Source organism: Desmodus rotundus, chromosome 10, assembly GCF_022682495.2.
Source record: "Desmodus rotundus isolate HL8 chromosome 10, HLdesRot8A.1, whole genome shotgun sequence".
In the NCBI taxonomy this organism is placed as follows: Eukaryota; Metazoa; Chordata; class Mammalia; order Chiroptera; family Phyllostomidae; genus Desmodus; species Desmodus rotundus.
In genome coordinates this window covers 61,954,561-61,979,963 of record NC_071396.1, presented here as the reverse complement: position 1 = coordinate 61,979,963, position 25,403 = coordinate 61,954,561, and the positions used below count along the sequence as shown (strand labels likewise).

The following is a 25,403-nucleotide window of genomic DNA, read 5'->3' as shown; positions in this document are numbered from 1 at the left end:
TAAAATCTCCTACTATGATTGCGTTGCTGTCTATATCTTTCTTGAGGTCTTCCAAGATTTTCTTATGTATTTGGGTACTCCTAACTTGGGTGCATATATGTTTACAATATTTATGTGTTCTTGATGAATTCTTCCCTTGAGTATTATGAAGTGTCCTTCTTTGTCTCTTTCTATGGCTTTGTTTTGAAGTCTATTTTGTCGTATATAAGTATTGCTACTCCAGCTTTTTTTCCCTGTTCATTTGCTTGGAATATTTTCTTCCGACCCTTCACTTTTAGTCTATGTAGGTCATTTGTTCTGAGGTGGGTCATTTGTAGGCAGCATATGTGTAGGTCATGTTTTCTTATCCATTCAGCTACCCTATGTCTTTTGATTGGAGCATTTAATACGTTTATATTTAAGGTTATTATTGACAGGTACTTATTCATTGCCATGTTACACCTTTGTACCTGTGTTCCTCTCTCTCTCATCTTTTTCTTTATCTTCTTAAAGCAGTCCCTTTAGCATATGTTGCAGTGCTGTTTTGAGGGAGGTGTATTTTTTTAGCCTACTTTTGTTTGGGAAACTCCTTATTTCGCCTTCCATTTTAATTGAGAGCCTTGTTGGATAGAGTAGTCTTGGTGCAGACCTTTTCTTTTCATTACTTGGAATATTTCTTGCCATTCCCTTCTGGCTTGCAGTGTTTCTGTTGAGTAATCAGCTGCTAGCCTTGTCAGGGCTCCCTTTTATGTTATTTCCTATTTCTCCCCTCCTGCCTTTAAGATTGTCTATTTGTCTTTGAATTTTGCCATTTTAATTATAATGTGTCTTGGAGTGGGCCTATTTTGGTTCCTCTTGATTGAGACCGTGTGTGCTTCCTGAACTTTTATGACTTTGTCTCTCATGAAATTAGGGAAGTTTTCAAGCCCTGGGTGGTGTTGCTCAGTGGACTGAGCACCGGACTGTGAAGCAAAGGGTCGCTGGTTCCATTCCCAGTCAAGGCACATGCCTGGGTTGCGGGCCAGGTCTCCAATGGGGAGCAAGTGAGAGGCAACCACACATTGATGTTGCTGTCCCTCTCTTTCTCCCTCCCTTCCTCTCTCTAAAAAATAAATAAAACCTTTAAAAATATATATAAAAAAAGAATGACTGAAAAAAAATTAGGGAAGTTTTCCGTCATTACTTTTTCAAGTAGATTTTCTATCTGTTCCTCCTCTTTTTTTCCTTCTGGTATCCCTATTATACTGATATTTTTATGTTTCATATTGTCCCGCATTTCCCTTAACTCCTCTTTGTTGTTTTTTCCTTTTTTCCTTTGTTGGTCATTCAGGGAGTTTTTTGTACCTTGTCCTCCAGCTTGTTCATCTAGCCCACTTTTGATTCCTTCTACTGTGTTCTTCAGTTCAGAAATTGTATTCTTCATTTCCTCTTGGCCCTTGTTGATAGTTTCTATTTCCTTTTTCATGGTCATATCGTTTGCAGTGAGTTCATTGTAGTTTCCCTGTAGTTTTTGGTAATTCTCAGTAAGCTCATCGAGCTTCCTTATAACCATTGTTTTGAACTCAAAATCTCATAGTTGAGTTGCTTCTATTTCTTTTAGCACTCTTTCTCAGGATTCCTCCTTTCTTTTCGATTGGGTGTTGTTTCTTTGTCTTTCCATTATTTGTGGGATTCTTCTTGTTTGCTTCTGCTTCTTAAAATGATCTATTTTTACTCCCTGTCTTTGTGGTCTGATCTTTTATGGTAGGAGACCAGTGAGATTCAGTTGCACTCTCCCCTTGATCTCCTGAACTTGATACTCTTGGGATGCACTTCATGCCATATATATTGGCTTTCTGGATGTAACTGGGTTTTAATTGTTTTGGGGTCATTCCTTGGTGTGTCCTTCCCTCCAGGTGGTTGACTGTGGTTTACTCTGCTCCCCATGTTTTATATGATGTTGTGTAGTCGCTGTCAGAAGAAAACCACAGAGTCCAGGAAACCAGCCCACACCTGCAAAAATAACTACCTCCTGCAATCTCACCATGAACAGCAAATGAGCCAGTATTAATAAGGGTTTAAAGAAATTAAGACAATTAAAAAAAGGAGAGCGAATATGAGATAACTTACCAAAAGAAAAATGATTTTGAGAGTGTAGAGGGAGGAGCACTAATAAGAGTTGGGAGTCGGAGCAATGCAAAGCAAGAAAATAAAATTTACATCATGAATTAAAAAGAGAACGAAGAAGGTGGAATATGGAGCAACTTGATAGACAAAAAATGAATGTTGAAAAGCTATGGAGGAAAGAAAATATTGTAAATCATGGAGAAGACCTCAGTGGATATCATCTTAGTAACCACTAGTATTTACCACTATTTTTCTTTCTTGATCTGCCTCTGGTGATGTCAGGTGTTGACCCCATCTGACCTTATGCAGCCTGTTCAAGATTTCCAGAGATCTACTGTGTGTGTCTGTCTCCTTCAGTTGTTAATCTCATCATTCTGCACTCAGTAATCAAGCTTAAGCTACCTGGACCAGGCCAGTGTCCCTCTTGGGTATGGGGCTATTGTTTCCCTTCAGGGTGCTGCTGCTCAGGGGAGTGGTCTACCTGAGACGATGGTTGCTGGTATATGGGGGATGACTCAGCACTGGGATCCCAGCATCTACTCTCTCAGTTCTCTCCCCATAGCTTCCATCTCCAGTCTTTCCTCAGGCATCTCTAGCCCACTCTGCCCCCTCCTTTGGCGGAGCCCAGAGTAAGTGGCTGCAAATGAAAATTTGTGCATTGGCCCTTAAAAGAGCTCTTTGTTTCTCCAGCTGTCCATCTCTGGCAGAGAGCAACCCTGCTTCTTTTTGCTGTTGGTTATTATCTGTGTACTTTTTGGGCCCTGGTTCTGTAGGCCAGGGATCCCAGCTTAGGGTTTAGACCCCACTGTTCCCAGGGGGATTTAACCAGCTACTTAATTATCCTTCTGGTGCTGCCACCTGTGGGCTTCCAGTCAGCCTTCTCGAGTCTATACCACATTCCTTATAGGTCAGGTTATGTTGAAGCTGATTCTTCTGTCTGTCTGAGGTGATAGGGCTTCTCTCTTGCTATCGTTCAGTTGTTTGTTCCAGGTGATTTCTCCACAATTTAGTTGTAATTTTAGATTGGTCCTGGGAGGAGGTTAGTGTGACTTTCATTCACTCCTCTACCATCTTGACCAGCTGTTTGTTTTTTTTCTTTTTAATTTGTCTGAACAGATATATCATAAAAAATGTTGCTACGAGCAATGTCTGAGATTTTACTCTCTGTTTTCTTCTAGGCTTTTCATGGTTTCAGGTGTAATATTTAAGTCTTTAAACTGTTTTGAATTTATTCTTGTGTGTGGTGCAAGAGGTGGTCTAGTTTCATTCTTTTGCATGTACCTGTCCAATTTTCCCAACACCATTTGTTGAATAAACTATGTTTAGTCCATTGTTTGTACTGGTTTCCTCTGTTGAATATTAATTGACTATAAAGATATGGGTTTATTTCTGGGCTCTCTCTTCTGTTCCATTGTTCTGTGTGTCTGTTTTTATTCCACCATGCTGTTTTGATTACTATGGCCTTATAATATAGTTTGATATTAGATAGCATGATTCCTCCAACTTCTTTGTTTTCAAGATTGCTGTTGGTATTCAGGGCCTTTCATTGTTCCATATACTTTTTTGAAGTATTTGTACTAGTTCTGTGAAATATGTCATTGGTATTTTGATAGCAGTTGCTTTGGGTATTATGGACATTTTAATGATGTCAGTTTTTCCTATCCATGACCACAGTATGTGCTTCCACTTATTTGTATCTTCTTCAATTTTTCTTTAGTGTCCTGTGATTTTCTGAGTACAGGTCTTTTAACATACTTGGTTATACTTATTCTTAGGTATGTTCTCTTTGGAGCAATTGTGAATGGGAGTGTTTTCTTAATTTCCCTTTCTTATATTTCATTATTAGCATATAAATATGCTTCTCATTTATGGATATTAATTTTGTGTCCTGCTACTTTACTGAATCTTTATCAGTTCTAGTAGTTTCTTTTTAAAAAATATTTTATTGTTAATGTTATTATCATTGTCCCAATTTTTCACCCTTAGCTCCCCTCAACCCAGTCCAGTCCCCACTTCCATTGTCAGTCCCCACATTGTTGTCTATGTCCATGTGTCCTTACTCTATGTTCGTTGAGTAATTCTTTCACCTTCTTTCAATCAGTCCCTGCCTCCCAGGTCTAGTAGTTTCTTGGTGGAATTGTTAGTATTCTCTATGTACCTTATCATGTCATCTGCAAATAGTGACAGTTTTACTTCTTCCTTTCCAATTTGGATGCCTTTTATTTCTTCTTCTGTCATTGCTATGGCATTTCTGTTGAGAAATCAGATTACAGTCTAATGGGAGCTCCCTTGTAGGTAACTGTGTTTCTCTTGCAGCTCTTAAGATCTCTCCTTCCCTTTAAACTTTGCAATTTTAATTATATTATGTCTTGGTATGGGCCTCTTTGGGTCCATCTTGTTTGGGAGTCTCTGAGCTTCCTAGACTTGGGTGTCTTTTTTCTTCACCAGGTTAGGGAAGTTTTTGGTCATTAATTTTTCAAATGTGTTCTTGATCCCTTTTTCACTCTCTTGTCCTTCTATGAGGCGGTTGTCGTTACACTTCATGTTGTCCCAAAGGTTTCTTAAACTCTGCTAATTTTTTAAGATTCTTCTTGTTTTTTTGCTACTGTGCTTGGGTGCTTTTCTAATTTGTCTTTCAAATTGCTGATTTGATCTTCTGTTTCATCTAACCTACTGTTTATTCTTTCCAGTGTATTATTTATTTCAGATATTGCATTCTTTATTTCTGACTCATCCTTTTATGGTTTCTATATCTCTTTTCATGCTATTTGGCATCCTTATAATTATTACTCTAAACTCTATATCTGATGAATTGCTTACCTCCACTTCATTTAGTTCTTCTTCTGGAGAATTCTCTTGTTTTTTCATTTGGGGCCTGTTTCTTGTCTTCCTATTTTGGCTCCTTCTTTTTGTTTATTTCTATGTATTAGGTAGATCTCCAAAGACTCAGGTGCTGCCGTGACTGGCCCTGGGCCACCTTTTTAGAACTATCAGCTCTATCAGCTCTATCCAAGTTTGTGGCTTGCTCTGCTTCACCTGGGTGTGTGCAGAAAGAACCATGCTGCACACTGAGGGCTGCTTTTACCAGCAGTTCCAGGGAGGGTCAGCTGAGGTATTGGAACTCCCTGAGATCCTCCTTCGTCTGCAGACTTTCTGTTAGGCTTAATCTGTGAAAATGCCTCCAGCTGTATTTCTCAGCAGCTTGGCTTAAGCGTTATGCAGTGAGAGGGCTTCTTGTGGCTGGGGCTATTGCTTCCCCCAGATTGATGCAGCGTGGAGGGAAATGCTCTGCCCGAGAAAGATGGCTTCTGCAATATGTGGAATTACTGAGCATGGGAATCCTGATAGCTGATCCTTCAGCTCTCACCCTTGAGCCAGTAACCCCAGACTCTTTTCACATGACTTTAGTCTGCTCTGTCTTGCTTCTGCCAGAGCCCAGGGTAAGTGGCTACAAATGATATTTTGTGTCTTGGTCCTTTAAGAGATTGTCTGCATCTCTACGCATCTCTCCCTAGCAGACAGAAACTTTGCTGCTTTTCACAGTTTGATCTTATCTGGGTTCCTTTCCCAGTTCTGGTCCTCTAGGCTGAGTAGCCCAGCTTAGACTTTAGACCTCACACTTCTCAGGGAGAACTCCCCAGCCTGTGAAATATCCAACTTGAACTTCAACTGCCACCTGTGGGAGCCTAGGCAGACCTTTCATGTCTCTGTACTTCCTACCAGTCTCAATGTGGTGAAGTGGTTTTTTTCTGTAAGTCCTTGGTTATAAGGCTTCTCTTCAGCTAGTGTTCAGTTGGTAATTCAGGGTGATTTTTCTATAATTTAGTTGTAATTCCAATTTTGTCCTGGGAAGAGGTTAGTGTTGCCTCTACCTAACCCACCACCATCTTGGTTCTCCTCTCCTGCATTTTTAAGCTTGTAATTTTTTTTGAAAATTATGTTTCTTTTTAATGCTTGACATTGATTGAGTGTCCCAAGTAGAGGGCATAGCATTGGGAGTTTTCTGCTTACCAGGGAAATATTGCCCTCAAACCTAGCTGATGAGGCCACTTTTTGAGTCAATCTGTTGAAATCTTAGAAAATGTCTGTAAAACAAGTATTTCCTTCCAGGCTATCAAAAACAAGTGCTAGATATTGGTGTTTTGAATTTAGTTAGACCTCATGTATTTGTTGTGTGCTGTACAAGGGCTCGGCAGGTGATGAGGAAACTCTGTGGGATTCAGAATTTTCCTGGCCTCAAGGAGCTGTTTTGTTGCTATTTGGGTGGTAGAAATAATGGCAAAGAATTTATGAAGGTCTTGTTTCATTGCTGCATGTGTTTCAAAAGCATATGGCAAATAGTAACAATAATGTTGGGTGCACCTTGATATGCATATTTATTATTATATCTGTGGGTCAGCTGCTGACATTTTTTCCTGGGTGTGTCCTGTACATATTTGTGATTCTGTGACCTGTACTTTATTCTTCTTGCTTTCTCCAGTTAACTCAGATGATCATGTAGCTTGAGATGACTTAGGTCAGGGAAACTTGAATATTTTTAGCATCTGGAAACATTCTAGGCAGTCTTTAGTCTTCAGGCTTAGGGATACCCTTCATAATATCAGATGAAATGAAACATCTCCAATACATTTTGAGAAAGGAGAGAGGACACTATTTGGGTAAGTTTTCACATACCAAGTTCTCCTCCAAAATTTATAGTGTAACTATGGAAAGCCTTTAAAAATCATGCCTCCAGGTAAAGAAATTGAGGTATAAGAGAACCACATAATTTAGCACCACACTGTTTTCTGGTTATTACATGGAGGATTTATTTTGCAATAAATGAGGCTGCAATAAGCTGTCTTCTACTTTGGTGGGTATCATCAGTCCTGATACGGGTTTTTACATTTGCCCCACCTTTGGTTGTTTACTGGTAATTCTGTGGTGGAAAGGCCCCTGGAGAGAGATCTGGGATTTTTCAACCCAGGGAGTACTCAGGAATGGATGACGCCTGAGACAGTGTGCTCCAGCAGATCAATTCTTGGGTGTTGGTGAGGATGCTCCTGAGGCAGATGTTTTGGGTTTTGGAGCTTGGACACCTGATCAGAGGAATACTGTGAATCTTCAGTGTTGACTTCTTAATTTTTAGGCAGACACATGATGAAAACATAAACCTGAAGTCACTGGTTTAGATCTTGGAAAAGTTACACTTTTTTTTGACAAACTTCGAAGCATTGGAGCTAGGGTTGGCATTCCTTGTGATTCAGTTTTACATCCCTTTGATGGCCTCTGTAGTATTAAATCAATTTTTGTTTTGGGAAAATGGATCCTTTTGTGGATGTATTTATTTAGTAGAGTGGGTAAAGGGAGAGGAGATATTGTTTCTAGGTTGCTGCTGGTAAGCTTTTGTCATATAGACAAACTGTATGTATTCTCATGTGTTAGTGTATATGTTTATGTTTTTTTCCTGCCAGCATTAGTTTGACTATGATTATTTGATGGCTTCTATTTCCCCTTTACCATCTCTGATCAGATACTGAAATTATTCAATTAAATTTAGATGCATGAAGAGAAAAAAATACTCATGTGGAATTTATGCAAATGTATGCCAATCATACACAAATGAGCTGGTTGTACTAGAAGATTGTATTACACCAGCACTTGCCATCCCAGAAGAAATATGGAGTACAATTATCTTATTGTTCATTTTTGGATTAAACCATAACTTTAAGATACATTTTTACCTAAAAAGTCTGACTGCATCACTAAGAAATCTTAGTGATGAATGTCACCTTCCCTTTTTGTTTTTTCACATTGCTTGCAAATTTTCAGGTGTCAGTATTACTTCATTAGTCATTGTCACCTCTGCTGAACATCCTTTGAAGGTACATTTAAAGTTTACCATTAAACTTCTAAAAAAAATATTGTGCTTTGCCTTGCTTTCAGCCCAGAAAATCATATGTTAATGGCACTGTCTGAGTTAAGCCTATCTTCTTTAGGGATTTCATGTATGAGTCAGGCTCACAGGTTTGTATTGGCTGGAAGAGTCCTTTGCTGCAAATTCAGAGGTAGCTCTTTCTAAATTCATGTTAAATTATTTCTGAGGTCAGGATGACATATTTGTTCTAATGGTTCTTCTTTTAATCTATGGCTGTTTAAGTTTTAATTCTATAAAGTAAGCTGAGAAATGTACATGTTAAATGCTGGTCAGGGTGACTGTTAGTCTGAGGCTATAGGTTGGGAGCACATCAGAAGGACCTGACTAGAAATGGCTTAAATAAGATATAATTATGATAAATAGCCTGTTCTTAAAAAGCCTTAAATCATTCAATCTGAATATATAGCAAGTGATTTTTGTCATCAAAACGATGAGGGCTGTTATAGTTTAAAGCTGTTACTGACAGGAGATCAAGTTATATAATTTTCTTTAGAACTGAGAGGGACAAACACTAATATATTTTCAAGAACCTCAATTACAAGTGAGGAAATAGAAATTAGAGAGGTTGAGGGACTTGCCTAAGGTCAGACCCTTACTTAGTAAGAGGTGGAATGAGCCCTGCAGTCAGAGCTCTTTTCTGTAGCCTGTACCTCTAACAGTAGGATGTGGATGAAGGATGCTGTGCAAAGGCCTTTTGAAAATGATAGTTTTAATGATTGGTAGGAAAATTCTGGTTGTGTACTTTTCCCATCACAATTGATGTTTAGACATCCTTCTTGTTTGGGTGCCAATAGAATAGTAAAAAAATGTTTATCTTTTTAGATTGGTCTTATATGGAGTAATGAGAGATTGTTGATAGGAGACCTGAGGAACTGTCACTACTAACAATGGATATGAAAGTGAATTCCATCAGATTTGCTCATTAGTCCTTAGAAAATGCTCAAGAACAAAGAGAGGTTTGGTGACTGGTCAGATATTTTGTAATAATCAAGCACAATGAAAATAAAACATTTAATTTGTAGCCATACCCTTCTTGCCTTGAAAGAAATGAGTTGTGGAATCTTTGTTCACAACTGAGAAATTAAACCAAAAGCTTTTCTAAGGGAACTTGCTTACTTTTGTTTAATAGTGAGTCCCCTGTTGGCATCTGGACTTTGTAGAAGCTTGAGATATTTACTTTACTCTTCTTGCTTGGAATTTTTCCTTATACAGGAGCTTGCCCTCACCATAACAACATATATAGCCTTGCATAATATGCTGAACATCTTGGAAAGCGGCAATGGACACATGACTGGGGAAACCTGAAATTTGATTCTTCTGTAGGATACCTTGTGTAGAATCATTCCCCCATCAAGCTGTGCATGTGGAGATCACTGTGCCTGAGCCTGAATCAGGGAGAACCAGCAGCTCCTGCATTTGGAAGCCTGGATGTGGGCACAGGGCTTCCTTGACATTGCTCCACATGTCAGTCTGTAATTGTGACATCATCCAGGACTACTAGTAACATTAAACATAGTTTCACATAGCCAAATGGCTTGAATGAAGCTTAAACCTGTAGAATGAATATTAAAGGATTAACTGCACCTTGAAATGTTTAGTATTGTATATGTAGTGAATTATGGTGGTAGTGGTCTGGTGACTTTCAAGTGGGAAGATAATTTTTATATTGTTGTTTCAGGTAATACATGTTCATGAATACTTAAAACAAGTGTCATAGCTGCTGTTGTTTAAATATACATATTCCTATGAGACTATAAGATTTCTCCAATAGAAGTAAACTGTATTGTATATTTTGATACATGTGCTTTTAATGATTGTACGAAAACAGTTTTAGTTGATGTTTGTGTGAGAGATTGAGCATTGTACAATGACAAAGGCAGAAATCAAAAGGAATGTTGGAATTCAAGTAACCATAGAGATCATTGAGTCCTTCTTTTGCATTGTACAAAGAGGAAAACCTAATGCCTCGAGAGGGTGAGTGACTTTTGCAGGACTGTATAATCAGTTAGTCATAGAGACAGGAGCAGAACCAGCATTCTTGCCTTTCCAGTGTAGAGCTCCCTGTGCTATGTTATGCTGTCTGTACTGCTTTCCTCCATTCATTCCCACAAGGGTTGTGTGGCATAATTCCGAGATTAAAGGGAGCAGTAATAGAATGCAGTAGATTACTTCCACATAGTAAGAGGTAATTGCAAAATGAAATCTCCTGAATTCTTAAATATAAGCTTATGTAAAGTAGAGAAAGAGCTCTGGAAAGGCTTCTCCCAACAATTACAAACTCTGGCCCAGAAGTAACCAGGATCAATCACATGGCCAGCCTCTTATCATGTAGGGCCAGCGGTCTTTGCCTTCGACATGCCTGTCAGTGAATGGCACTGATGACTCACGGGATCCATTTTGTTTTCTTAAGAAGTTATAATAGAATTAATGGAAAGTACCCCTTCACTGATACACATGCAGTTTTGATTTATAAACAGTATTTTATTAAAATATAAAACAAAGAAAAGGGTAAAGTCACTCATGGTTTTATTATTTTCACACAACCACTATTATATTTTCTGTGCATTTTATTTCAGTCTTTTAATATTTAAAAAAAAATTTAGATATGTGCTTTCTACAAGCTCATTATCACATGGCTATGTGAAAAATTCATGATCTTTGAAGGCAGACAGACCCGGGTTTGATTTTTGGGCATATCATTTACAAGTTATGTGACCTGGGGTAGTTCATTCACTTCTCTGCATTTCAGTTTCTTCCTCTATAAAATGAGATAATTCCTGGAGCTCACATAGGATATTTATAGATTTGAGGGAGATACTGTTCATGAAGTGTCTGGCCTTTTGTGGCCTTTATCAGCACATCATTCACTGCTTAATTTTCTCTCATGGCATTTGTTTATCATTTTGCTGCATGGTCAGTAAGGAAATTACTGCTCTCTTTGATAAGAGATCTCCATCCCCCCATGGAGAATGTTCATAGGAGGGGATGTTAGAACAGAGTGACCCAAGGTTCTCTACATCTTGGAGGGTTTGCTTTGCTGACTTGCATGTGGAGGGGAAAGAGGGAAGGGTGGTGCTGCACCCTTTGGTGTTTTCTAGCCTACTAGATGTCACACAGCCCTTTCTTTAGTGTCCCGTAGAGGGCTAAGACAGTTCAACCCTCCTTATGGGGAGCTCCCAGGTAAACACAGGGACCGGATTGAATGGAAGTACCTATTCCACTTATGAAAGCATTTGCTAAAAGTTTCTTAAACTCCAGAGCCATAATATTGGTTCCCAAATTTCAAATCTAATGTACCAGGCCTATCTGTTATATTGAAGATGATGGGCAGGCTTTTCTTTGATCCTTAGACCAGAAAGCATATGGACTGGGGCCAGAGTTTGGACTAAAGCTGTAAATAGAGAGGGGCCTGTCTTATTTATAGGTGCTGACCAGGAGGGCTCTCTTGGAGTAGGCATGTAGTGGGACACACAGGGACACTGTAGTATAACAGGTCTGGAATAATCATGGGGGAGCCAGGTGGCTGTGAAGAGACAACCTCCCTGACACTGTTCAGGGGCAGGGCTCTGGTCCCAGGGTGAGGTACTGCAAGAGGGAGGGGGCAATTAGCTTTTTAAAAACAGCAGAGAACCTTGGGGTTTATTAATAGAAAGTTGGCATTCTGTAGAATCTGGTAGAAATTCACTGGCATAAGGGACCAGGGAGTTTGGATGAAAATGTAGTTTGATTAGCATACTTCCTGTGGTCAGGTCAGCATTGACAGTAGTTGCTCATGAGCACCTGGGATGCAGCAGTCCAGTTGAAGTTCATCCTGCTTCAACTTGGGATTGTTCTGAGGCCTGGGCAGGTAGGAACATCAGTGTGCCCATTGTCACACTCTGGGAAAGCAGAAGTTGGTAAATAATGTATAATCTGAACAAATGAGCTTGTCCAAAATTACTCCATTCTTGAAATTCTAGGGGAAACATCCATGGGATGCCTTTGTCATTCCCTCTAAAATTCTAGGATGGAATGCTTAGAGTGATGATTTCTAAAGTATGTAAGCACTTTTTGTGATATTTGTAAAAAAAAGAAGTAAAGATTATTTTTATAAACTGGTCCCAGTTAGTATCAGAACAGTAGAACAATCTTCACAATCATTTGCACCCATTGCTGTGGATGGTAAATGCATGTGAGTAACTGGAAGATTAATGCTGGGCTAGATTCTCTAGAAATTAACAAATTTTAATAGAAGTAGTGGAGCTTTACAAGTTTATGGTATACCTGTTTGATAGCTCAAAGAAAAAGTATTTTTTAATCTTTCTTTAGAGTTTTATTTTTGGAACAGTTGCCTCTTTCTCACAGCATCAAGTTGAGTGAGTAACACACCTCTCCCCAGCCTCCAGCTTCAGAGGAAGTAATGGAGCACTCTCTAGAGTCAGTCAATTTGAGATTAAAGACCTCTGTGATTCAACTTTTAGTTTTTAGACTGGCGTGACAATGACAAGTGAATTTTGGGGAGACATTCAGACTTGTGACCTCCCTTTGGATGTTGTTGGTAATATCTGTCTTGGTGGTGAAGGGTATTTTAGGTGCCCATATATGGGTTTAGAAGCAAATGGAAGTCCAGTGCACCTGGGCTCCTGGAGGGTGTGGTTCCCTTCAGAAAAGGGGGCAGGTTGAAAGGCTGCCTGCCAGGTTCTTACTGAGATCAGCCTCTAATGATTAAGTTGCTGGCTCTGTCTGAAGAGGGAATGCCTGCACTTAAGGAATGTACTGGAAATAGGAACAGCTGACCACAGCCCATCTGGCTTTACCTAGTGTCTGACAAGTCTTGGCTCCTGAGGAATTTTGCCCTCCCCAGTCATGGCTTTAGGACCTTGCTTATTTCTGGGGAGGCGTGGTTTTAGGCCCAGCAAGTGCTTCCTTACAGGTGGGGCTTGTTGAGGGCAGAGGGCAGACTGTGGCTTCTCTTCCCACACTCCCACCCACACTTGTGTGACCAAGCTCTCAATGTGGAACAGATGACTGTGGCGGGAACCTGAGCTTTCTTGAGGGACACAGGATGAGGGGGTCAACCTCTGCCCTGATGGCCTTTGTTCTAAGGATGTGGCATCCCTGGAACCAGCCATGGTCCCTGCCCCAGGGAAGGCTGTGATGAAGGGACTGCTGTCTATCCTGGCTGGTGCTGCTACCTTCTGAGGTCAGCTGTCCTCCTAGGTCTCTCCCAGCAGAGATGCCTGGAACCATCTTTGCTTATTTTTGGGGTGGATATGTGAGAATTTTCCATGAGATGAAAACTCAAGTGACAGCAGGATCAGGGAATTTTATATCTTTATTACATTTTTATATTGTAAATCACCTTACCCAAGAATTCATTGGTTTAACAATACACAGGATTGTTCAAGTGGGCAAAGGGAAAGCATCATATTTTATTTTAATGAGGGATCTAAGCTGCTGCTGACCTCTCTGGAGACCTCTGTCCGATCTTACATTTCTAAGGCTGAACACCTCTTATGATCAGAGATGGGGTATGGTAAGGAAGAAAGTGTGGTGAACTGGGAGCTGGCAACTAGTTCAACTCTGAAACCAGTTGGTAACTAGCTGAATGACTTTGAGCAGCTCACCTCTCAGAATCATATAATCCTCAGCTACCTGGAGAAATGTGTGTCTTTTCCATTTTTATATCCTTGGCACCTGGTGTGTTCCTGGCTACAGTTGGTGCTCAGCAAATGTTTGCCCAATAGCTGAAGGTGAAAGTGGGCTCAAAGCCTATTCTAGTGTGTGTTCAGAGGAATACTGGTCTTAGGAGGTGGGCTAAAGAAAAATTCTCCAGTCAGCTGAGTTTATAAATGCTGCCTGTTACTGTATATCCCATTCTTGGATATTCTTAATGTACTTTTAGCATATCAGAGGCCCTGAGAAGTTCTTTAGTAAAGAAAACCTTAGTGGTGTTAAACCCAGAATTTCATAAACTTATTTGACTCAAGAATACTCATTTACTTTTCCTACAGCTCTATTAAGCCTGGAGGAATTTTTCTGGACTAGATGACCTTGAAGGAAACTTGCTGCTGGGACACTCTAGAATTTGACAGCTGGGTGGGAGGATGGAATAAGTATAGAGGGGTAATTAGATGATAGAAGGTTGAGGTTTAGGGCATAGGTGTGTTAGTATTTAAACAGGGCTCAAATTCAAATTCTGAAATTCAACCTCAAAGGCCATGCTCTGCACCCACAGCACAAACAGGAACCTTGGGTGAGATATTTATCTTTTGATCTGAACTCCCATATTCAGAGAGAGGTGCTCATCTTGTCCCTAGGGAACCAAGGACAGTGACATGAAATGACCATGTTTCTGTCATGCTTATGCACTATCTCCTGTTTTTCTCTCTTGCAAATTACAAGTCTTGTGAAGTCAGGATTCTAATCTGAGCTCTGTATAAATCTGGGCACTGTTACTGGTCATTCATCTACTGTGGAAAATGTGAAGGTGCTAAGAGATACTGTGTAGAGACTTAGTTTTGTCTGTCACCTTTATTTCTTCATAGAGTTTGAGATGGGCGCCTCTAAGAGGGCAAGCAGAACAGCCCCCATCCATCAGCCACAGTGGGTAGGTTTGGTGATGCCAGTGGACAGTCATTGCTGGTCAGCTCTCCACATCTACCCACAGCTGTCTCTGGCGACCTATGCCCCAGCCCCCAATGTTTTTCTCTACCAGCTTTCCCTCCCAAATAAGTACGCATAAATGTAATTATGTTTAGAAGCTGAAGCATTTGAATATATCAGATACTTTTGCGCAACCCTAGAATAAAGGCTGTAGTTATTTTAACAATAAATCCTGCAGTCTTCAGCTATTTCTGGATGTAGACTGGTAATTAGCATGCCGTTTGTAATTCATTGCTGTCTCTGGCTGTTTCCTTGTTCCAAGGCAGCCCAGTTTGGGAGACTGGGTTTATTTCATTTTGGAAATGTGATTTTGTGGAGACCTCTAAAATGCCATCAGAAGATTGATGGTTTTCTATAGCCAAAGTTTGCCAAACTTGGTGTTTGCAGCTCAATTATTAGTTTTTATCAGCTCTGTAGAGGAGAGTAGTACCTTGCTAGGATAGTATTTAGTTTCCAGAAAACTGTTAAAAGCAACTGCTTCAAGAAGGATTGATACTATCTGAGGAAAGTGATACCTCAGAACAGGTAATTTTGGGATAGGTTAGGTAGGCTTATGTGTTTACCTGTTGTAGTGTTATTCATGGGAGATACCTCACATTTTTAGTGTATATATTTACTAATGTACATGGAGGCCAAATGCAGATGAGTACCTTTTGGGAATTTATACTCTTCAGTGGAAGGAAAATATCTGCAACGGTTCCTGTAATGCGGCATGCGGTAAGAAGTCTCCTGGAGGCCCCCTGTAGTCTCTCTGGCAGGGCTTCATGCTTGCTCTCCAGCTGCAGAGGAAAAATACATAGTTACTGTTTCTGTTTTAGAGTGCAGGGACCTGCTGCTGACTGTAAAATGAGAACTTGGCCATGGTCCAAAAGGAAAGCTTTGGTTCCTTCTTTTCAGAACGATTTTTCCTGGGTAATCTTTAATAAATAGACTGATTCTCTACATTTCTCTAGCACTGTGGTGTCTTTCTCTGCGTGCTCAGTTGACCCTAGACTTGCCAACACTAAATGCATAAGGCAGGTAGGAAGAAGTGTGGCATAAGGAGAACATGTATTAAGACTGCATGCTGTAAAGGGTCTTGAAGCCTGACTGGACATCTTGGGGTTGGTCACCCATGTGTCTTCTCATGTCCACTGAGGGGGAAAGATTAATTTTTGCCCTCTGATGACTTAGCTTTTGATGAATGAAAAAAGGAGTTATTTTATGCATGAGCTAAATCTTTCTAAAATAATCCTCTTGCCCCTCACTCTCCAAGGCACTACAAAAGAGGAAGAAAGCTAAAAAAAAAAAAGCTAAACAAAATAAAACTTTCATGTGAATGGGAAGCACTTGTGGTCCATGAATCTCCTGATAAAAAAATAGTTTAGATAGATGAGCACAAGATTCTAGTAGTAAAATAATTAAAGTGATCCTAATTGTTCCATAAGATATGGTGATAAGAACTGTCTTAAATTGTGAGAAGCCAAGGGGTAATACAAAAACTATAGTCTGAAGTGTTGTCAGACGGTACAGTGTGTTAGGCACTGCAGACCTGGGAAGTTCAATTTCTAGAAATTTTTAGGTAAAGGTAAACAGCTGGAAGGATTTTAGTGTGGTCCTGTACTGTGCAAGAGTAGATCCAGGCATCTCATCCAGGTAGGTCCTCTTGGACCCCGGCATAGAAGCTCTCATAACAGGACCTGTGGGTAGCTTTGAGGTTCCATGCTCAGCTCTAGTCTTGGTTGATGTTGTCTAAGGCATTGGACCTTAGATATCCCTGGAGGTCTGGCACAGTGCAGACTGTGGGCCAGACACCTGGAAAAGCGCTGGGGGAGAGGCTAGGAAAGGTGGTTGTCTTTCAGATAGACCCCTGTGTAAGGACATCAACCAGCTCTTCTTACTTGATTAACCCAAGAGGTTTCAGCCCTTTTAAGTCTAGTACAAGTTTAGGCAAATGGATTCCATCTGTTTTAGTTTCAAATTGTGATATTTAAGAATAATTTTCTGAGGGTCTTTGTCATAGAAACAGACTTGAGGATAAAGGATTGGTACACCATGTACTGTGAGGATCCCCTGAGGATTGGGAGGGGTAAACAATGTAGGACACAAAAGAATTGTCTGAGGAAGGTAGACTCATAGTCTTCTTATGCTGATATGGAGTCTAGTATGAAAAATAGCTATCATGTCAAGTTCAAAAAATGATTATTATTGTTTTATTTATTCTTTAAATTGTTTTATTTTTTGATCAGGTAATATCATTCAATGGTTCAAAAAGAAAATCTGTCATCAAAAGGTATTTATTTAAAAGTTGATTCTGTTGCCCTGGCTGGTGTGGCTCAGTGATTGAGTGCCAGCGTGCAAATCAAAGGGTTGATTTTCAGTCTAGGGCACATGCCTGGGTTGCGGGCCAGGTCTCTAGTAGAGGGTGCGCAACCACACACTGATGTTTCTCTCTCTTTCTCCCTTCTTTCCCCTCTCTAAAAAATAAATATATAAAATCCTTAAAAATATATTTTAACATTTAAAAAAATAAATAAGAGTTGATTTTGTTTATTCTGTTCCTGTCCTTGTTCCCATAAACACTATTACTAGTTTCTTACATATCTTTCTAGAATTTCTTATGGATTTATAAACACATTTGAAAATATATTAACCATCATCACTCTCCGTTTATTCAAAAGGTGCCATACCCATTTTCCTGCACCTTGCTTTGTGTACTTAATATGTGTTAAAGATTCTTCCACATCAGCACATAGAAAGCTGCCTTCCTCTTTCCTCCTTTCCCCCGTCCTCCCCTCCCTTCATGTTTACAGCTCTCTGGTGTCTGATTTAATAGTTGTACCATAATTTATTGAACCAGTCCTATATTGATGAACGTTTGACCGACTTTCAAATTTTACTCATACAAAATACAATGAATAATATATTTTATTTAGTTTCATTGCAGTTATTATGTACAGGTGTACCCTTAGGATAAATTACCAGAATTGAAATTGTCCAGTCAAAGCATATATGCATTTGTAGTTTTGGTTGGCATTACCAAATTGACCTTCCAGGAGGTTGTACCATTGTACACTTCATCAACATTGGTGAGGGTGCCTGTTTTACCACATACTAAGCAACAGGCCATGCTACCACATTTTGGGAGTTTACCAATGTTACATTTAGGAAGTGACATCTGAATGGAGTTTTAATTTATATTTCTATTATTATGAGTGAAGTTGTATTGATACATCCTTCATATGATTATAGGAGCCATTTGTATTTGTCTATTGTTGCACTTTTTTTCTCTCTTGGATGTCCAGGAGTACTTTATATATTAGGAAAGTAGACTTTGTGTTAAAATTTGCAAATACTGTTTCCAAGTTTTTGTCATTTGTTTTTTGACTTTGGTTTTTACCAGTCTGAAGTTTTTGATGCTTATGTAGTTATATTTATCAATCTTTTCTTTTGTGGTTTCTAGGTTTTGAGTCCTAGTTAGGAAGGAATTTACAACATGGCTGTAGAGCCACACTGTTGTTTAGGACTAACTGGTTTTAGAGGTTCTGTTGGTTTCTGTTTCTAAAACCCCAAAACAATACAGGTTATTTCAAATTATATTTGCCTTTTAAAAAGGATTTTCTTTATTTATTTTTAGAGGAGAAGGGAGGGAGAAAGAGAGGGAGAGAAACATCAGTGATTGCCTCTTGCATGACCTCTACTGGGCACCTGGTCCACAACCCAGCCATGTGCCCTGACTGGGAATCAAACCAGCAACCCCTTGCTTCGCAGGCTGGCACTCAATCCACTGAGCCACACCAGCCAGGGCTATATTTGCTTTTTGTTTCATGTACTTTGCTTTTGTCCTCTCTTCTTGACTTTACTTAAAATAATAATATATACTTACTACATGTTGCCATTTCTTATACTGGAAAGAGGTTGTGATTGCCTTCCAAAGTGGAAAAATGAAGGACATGCTGTCGGTGGAGGTGGATTAGACTTGCCAGAGGGCTGTACTTGGCCCTAGGGCCTATGAGCGACTTGACCTTGCCCTCCATGCATACCCTGGCATGGACCATGGACTATCATAGGAGAGACATTTGGCTTTGCTGGGAAATAGGGTATGGCTTTAAATGTTACTCTAGAGCATCTCAGAATGCTGGTAACAAACACCCACCAAGTGGCCTTGGGAGTTCATGGCTTAGTTGGATGAGGATTTGGCCAGTGAAAATCAAATTCCAGACAGGTTGTTTTCTATGCATTTTAGTTCTAATTACTCTTGCATGTAATTTAGATGTGCTAAAACTTTTATGTTTATTACTTACAATTCTATTTTTCTCCCTGTGAATCTACTGAGGACTTGGAGTTTGGTTCATGGGGAGTAGTCCCATAGGACACAGCACGCTATCTTCTATGGGCTTTTTAACACTTTTAATAATCATGTGGTAAAGATATTAGACCTTAAAAGAAAGGCTAACAGGGTCCACCTTCTCCCAAGAATTTCATCACTGAACTTAAAATTTAAAATTGTTTTGGCATGTTTTTGGTTTATATTATTTATAGTGAATAGTCTGATAAATATTATTTTTTAATCTTGAAATTAACATTTACTTTTGCTTCTTTTCTTATTTTACTTGGGGAACTTTATGTAGTCAAACTTTTTGTTAAGAAGATGATTTGGTTAAGTTGGAAAGATACAGGTTTTGGAGAGATTGAAGTTCACATTTTACCCCTTAGCATTAGTGTGGCCTTAGACAAATTATTTAACTCACTAAACCTCAGTTCTCTGCTCTGCAATATGGGGAGAATAATACCTATCTGGAGGACTATTGTAAAGATAAGAACAAATTAAAAACTGACCATTACTGAGGAAGACAGAGGATCCATATGACCTTTCCTATTTTATTTAGGAATGAAATTTATTCATTCATTCATCTACCCATTTTACTGTTGAGTACATCAGAGTTTATTAGGTGCTTTCTGTATGTCACGACCTTTGACAGGTGGGATGCATATAAGATTTCATCCCACCTGCAAAGATCTACTTAGCGGACCAGCTTCTGTCTTGTCAGTGTGGGGAAATGGAGCCTGACATTCCCTGTCTACAAATCTGTCCTTCGTGTGAGACAGTCTTCCTGTGTCCTGGTAGCAGCAGCGGGTGGTGGGTAGTGGTGGGGGGCAGAGAGATCAGGGTGGTAAAAAGCTCTGATGTCCATCAAGTCTTGACTTTCACTAGATCCTCAGACACTATTCTTCCATACAGTAGGAGGCACTCCTGCATTGCTCAGCAGATGACTCCAGTGTCATCCTCAGGAATGCAAACCTGAAGATGACACTGAAAACCATGGATGCAAACTCATAAATGATGTTTTCAATTGGTTATTACAGTATTCTTAGGAGAGATTTCAAAATAACCTTTATGGAGGTATTCAAAAGCTGAATGTGCTGGGCACTGTGACAACTAGCAATGCCTCTATCTTCTTTGTCATTATCTTTAGGGAAGGTAGTAGATTTACGTGGAAGTGGAGGAAATGCTCACAAGCCTGACCAGGAGTCCAGGATTTCAGGTTGCTTTGGAGAAAATCCTGAGTCACGTAAGCTGCCCTTGGCTAACCTGGAAAACAAAAATTTATAGGAATAGCTATATGCTTAAAGGAAGTACAGGAAAGCACCATTAAAAATGAATTCAAGGTTAAAGATAATACTGCACAACTTTCTTCTTACAGTTATATGAATAAGATATTTTAAATGGTTATGAATATAAAACCACAGGGAAAAACTTTTCCTAAGCCTCAGTCGCATTATGTCTTACAAGACATTTTCTGACTGTTTAAGCTTAGAACTGAAAAAAGATGTTAATAAAATTATATAGAATAACACAACATTCTTTTTGTATGTGGGTTTTTCCATTTTTCTTCTTTATTTTGATCTGCTTACTTTGTTAGCAGGAGAGGGTTGGTCTGCTTTGTGTTCAGCTGTGGGGCTTGATCTACCTGTGTAAAGATTTTTGATGGTCAAGGGCTAAAGAGAGCCACATGATTCATAAAATTTTGGGGCAATTAGAAGGGATCTGTTATTTTATCCATTTTCTGCCATCTCTAGTCTTTGGAAGAAAGACCAAGCTTGCAAAACTGTTTGTATCCTGATTTGTGCAGAGACCTGTATCAATCATCACGGTATGTACAGCGGACCTGTTTGGGTTAGGATGTTAGCCTCTTCGATCCTCAAGCAGAGGCTGGAGCCAGTTATTCTAGCTCTGACTGTGCCACAGATAGATTTCTTCCCCACAGCCAGCTAGCAGGCAGGGTACTGAGTCCCCCATGCCTCAGTCATGCAGTAATAAGGGAGCAGACATGGACTGCAAGTACCATTTAGACATGCACTTGAACTGTTTTCTTCCTGTGACAGAGTGCAAGTTTGGTTGTTTATATCTCTGTGGTGAACCTGATTTCTCAGTGATAAACACTGAGTTGTTTAAAGGACCACCTTCTTCCTCAATCTTTTCTGCTGGGGGAACACACAACTAGTCTCCTTGGCACTCATAAGCATTTCATTTGGACAAGAACATTTTGCATCTGTTGATGTACTGCTTTTTAATTGTTCACAGCTGTTTTCTTTGTTGATTTTTCCCCCTCTTTTCTAAAGTGTAAGGACTTTGTGGAGAATGACAGTTTCTGCCTGTTTCTGCCCTTTTTCCCTTTACCTCATGTCAATCCCCAGAGTCATGTTTGATAACCAACTGTGTGCAGAGGTGGCTCGCTCCTCTCCTGCTTTGAGTGTACTTTAGTGCTTGGGTTAAAGAAAATCACGTTTTTTTGCAGTTTTTATGTTTTAGAAATCAGAAAGGGAGGGAAGCAGGAGAATTCATTTTTATTTTATTGTGAATTAAATGTGACCAAAAATATATTTTCACTGATCTCAGCTGCCCATGCTTTAGTAATATCTCCTGAAGAGATTCAGCACAAAGTTAGTGTTTAAATGTCTGTTTTCAAATTGTCAGTGGAGAAGCAATATCTTCAAGTTATTTTGCTAATGAACTTGGGCATCAGTGGGGCTTCAGGAGAAATACCCCAGTATGAATTATGATGGCTTGGCATATTTCCTAATGGCTTGAGACTTTCAGTCGCCAAGTCGTAGATCAGAAGGGATACTTTAGTAAAAAAGACTATTTTGATCTGACTGAGTGGAATGTTTTAAGAATTAGCTGCATTCACCTTTTCTCATGACCTCATCAAAATTAGAACTAAATTATAGACAATCAACCTGGATAACCATCTGAAGACTAGCTCAAAAGAAGTCCTAAACCGAGGATATAAAGAAGAAGCCATGTCAAGAATGGTAGGAGGGGTGGAGACACAGAAGGGGCAGAACACACACCCATGGTGCTATGGTTAAGAAACAGGAGGGATATCTCAGGTATAGAGGGCTCTTGAGTTTGTGAAGCATCTCATACTGGGCTCCACAGCCCAGAGCACCAGTGCCAGGAAGAGGATCCTGCCTAACGTCTAGCTGTGAAAATCAATGGGGATTCCATTTGCCTAGGTGAGATGGAAGGCTGCGGGACACCCAGGCACCATATTAAAGGGAAAGGGCACAAAATCTTGCTCACAGGCACTCACCCTGGGCTCCAGCAGAGTGACAGTGGCTTGGAGGATGCCAGAGTCATACAGAGAGAGACTGAATTGAGTAGCTTCTGGGAGAGGGCTGGAGGGACAACTGCCAATATTCTAGGGTTGAGTCTCTCAGATGTCACCCACAGATACCATCTTTCCTGGGTTGAGCACTACCCCTTCAGGGCATTAGCCTGGGCAGCTTCATAGCCCCATCCTGAGGACTTTAAGAGGCCTTGCCCTACCTAACACACAGCTATAAGCTCTGCCAGTGGCAACCAGCCTGAGCCTGCATTGTAGTCTTCTTTAAAAACTCTTGAGAAATTCCTGGCAAGCTGGGGGTTCTCCAGATATCCACAAGGAGAGACTGGGTTGTGTAGCATTAGGACAAGGGCCATTTTCTTTGTGGGTCCAAGGCATCACTGTTCCTGTGTGGGGCCCTCCATGCATTATGACATTGGGTTGAAGACCTGCACTGTCTCCATCCTGGTGACTACCTGAGGCCTCATCCTACTCGACTCATCTACTGCTATAGCCTCTGCTGGCAGCGGCCAGCTGGGTCAGCAATGCAGTCTTTCTTAGAACACTCCTGGGGAGTTCCAGGCAAGATCCAGGAGTAGTGGAGATATACAGGAACAGGCTGAGTTCTGTGGCCTTAGGATGGGGGGCTTTCTTTCCACATGCCTTATAGGTACCACCATTCCTGTGCTGACCTGCCTTTGCACACAAATAAATCTTAATCTGTTTTACCCTGAAGAACTCTACTGACTCTACACTGACAACTCCCTGAGTTCTCAAATGAGTACAGAGGTCTGCAGGACCCAGGAAACTGGAATCTGGCCTTGAGACTTTGGCTGAGTGTTCTCAGACCCAGCACTGATGCCAAATTTGAATCTGTATTAACCTGGTAGATACCACTTGCCTTTACGTAGTGATTTCCTGAGAACCTGCCTCATGCAGCTTCTGTACCACCCAAGGCTCTTTCAGTGGCTGAGCCAAATGGGCAGCTGGTAGGAGGAGGCAGGGTATTGGGTGCCTTTTGCTGACCTGCTGCAGGCCTGGTATTGGTGGCAGCTGACCTCAGTATGCAACTTGGCTCTTCCCATGCACAACCAGGCACAGCACAGGCAGCTACCAACTGTGGATTGCTTTGTAACTTTTAACAGGTAACCCAGGGCTGGTCACAGGCAGCATCTGACATTGACTTGTACTCAAGTCCTGCCCCAAGAGGCCCCAGAACACACACACCTGGGAGCTAGATTTAGGCCACAACATAACATGACCCAAATTAGTTCCACAAGTGGCACACACTAAGGGAGATATTGGCAGGCACCAGACCCTGCTGGGGAGAATTCCTCTTCATGGGGTCAGCCACAGCACAGCAGCTTGTACACTAGGGTTGTAACCAGTTGTCATAGCCAGCCAGGCTGGATGTGCCAACAGCAATCAAGGCTCAACACCAGGAGAGCACACATAACTCACACAAAAGACACTCCTGGGCCATCGAGCTCTGGAGATCAGGGAGTCTGTTTTACTGGGTGCTACAGGACAGCTATTACATAAGGCCACCCTACCAAGACTAGGAGACATAGCAGATGTACCTAATACACAGAAACAAATACAGAGAGGAAGCCAAAACAGGGAGATGAAAAACATGCCCCAAATGAAATAAGAGAAGAAATTCTCAGAAAAAGAACTAAGTGAAATGGAGGCAAGCAATCTACCACATATAGAATTCAAAACAATGATAATAAGGATGCTTAAGGAACTTAGCAAGAACTTCAACAGCATAGAAAAGGACATATATACCATAAAAAACAACCAGTCAGAAATGAAAATACAAAACTGAAATCAAAAATACACTAGAAGGAGTCAATAACAGATTAGATGAAGGAGAAGATCAAATCAGTGATTTGAAAAACGAGATAGCAGAAAACGCTCATTGAAAACAGCAAAAAGAAAGAAGAATTTAAAAAATGGAAGTGGTTTAAGGGACCTGTGAGACAAGATCGAATGTAATAACATTTGCATGATACGGGTACCAGAAGGAGAAGAGAGAAATGGATAGAGAACCTATTTGAAGAAATAATGACTGAAAACTTTCCTAACCTGGTGAAGGAAAAAGACACACAACTCAAGAAGGACAGAGTGTTACAAACAAGATGAACCCAAAGAGGCCCACACCAAGAAACATCATAACTGAAATGGCAGAGGTTAAAGACAATGATAGAATCTTGTTAGCAGCAAGGGAAAGACAGTTAGTTACCTATAACTGGAACTTCCAGTTATAAGGGAGCTTCCATAAGACTGTCAGCAGATTTCTCAACAGAAACTTTCAGGCCAGAAGGGATTGCCATGAAATATTCAAAGTGATGAAAAGCAATGACCTACAATCAACATTACTCTATCCAGCAAAGCTATAATTTAAAAATTTAAGGAAGAATAAAGAGCTTCTCAGACGAGAAAGAGCTAAACAAGTTCATCACCACCAAACCAGTATAACAAGAAATGTTTAAGGAATTTCTTTGAGAAGAAGAAAGAAAAAAAGAAGAGTAACATAACTAAGAATAATATGGCCCTGGCTGGTGTGGCTCAGTGGATTGAGCACCAGCCTGCCAACCGAAGGGTTACCAGTTTGATTCTCAGTCAGGACACATGCCTGGGTTGTGGGCCAGGTCCCCAGTTGGGGGCGTGCGAGAGGCAACCAATCAATGTTACTCTCCTTCTCTTTCTCTCTCCCTTCCCCTCTCTCTAAAAATAAATAAAATCTTAAAAAAATAAGAATAATATGGCAAAAACTATGTATCTATCAATAAACACTTTAAAAGTAAATGGATTAAATTCTCCAATCAAAAGATATAGGGTAGCTGAATGGATAAGAAAACAAGACCCATCTATGTGCTGTCTACAACAGACCTACTTCAGATCAAAAGACACAGAGAGACTGAAAGTAAAGAGATGGAAAAAGATATATCATGCAAATGGAAATAAAGAAGAAGCTGGTGTAGCAATACTTAAACCTGACAAAATAAACTTTAACACAGTCTGTAATAAAAGACAAAGAAGGACATTAAATAATGATAAATGCATCAATGTAACAAGAGGATATTACCCTTCTAAACATTTATGCACTCAACATAGGAGCACCTAAATATATAAAGCACAAATTGATGGACGTAAAGAGATTG

The 25,403-nt window shown here is 40.2% G+C and overlaps 1 protein-coding gene and 1 pseudogene across 7 annotated transcripts in view; one reads left to right on the top strand and one right to left on the bottom strand.

Annotated features, from left to right (window-relative positions):
- Positions 1 to 4,629, bottom strand: part of LOC112322629 (chloride intracellular channel protein 1-like) — a 97,899-nt pseudogene extending 93,270 nt beyond the window's left edge.
- Positions 1 to 25,403, top strand: part of LDLRAD4 (low density lipoprotein receptor class A domain containing 4) — a 684,091-nt gene that overhangs the window by 114,464 nt on the left and 544,224 nt on the right. The window lies entirely within an intron of this gene.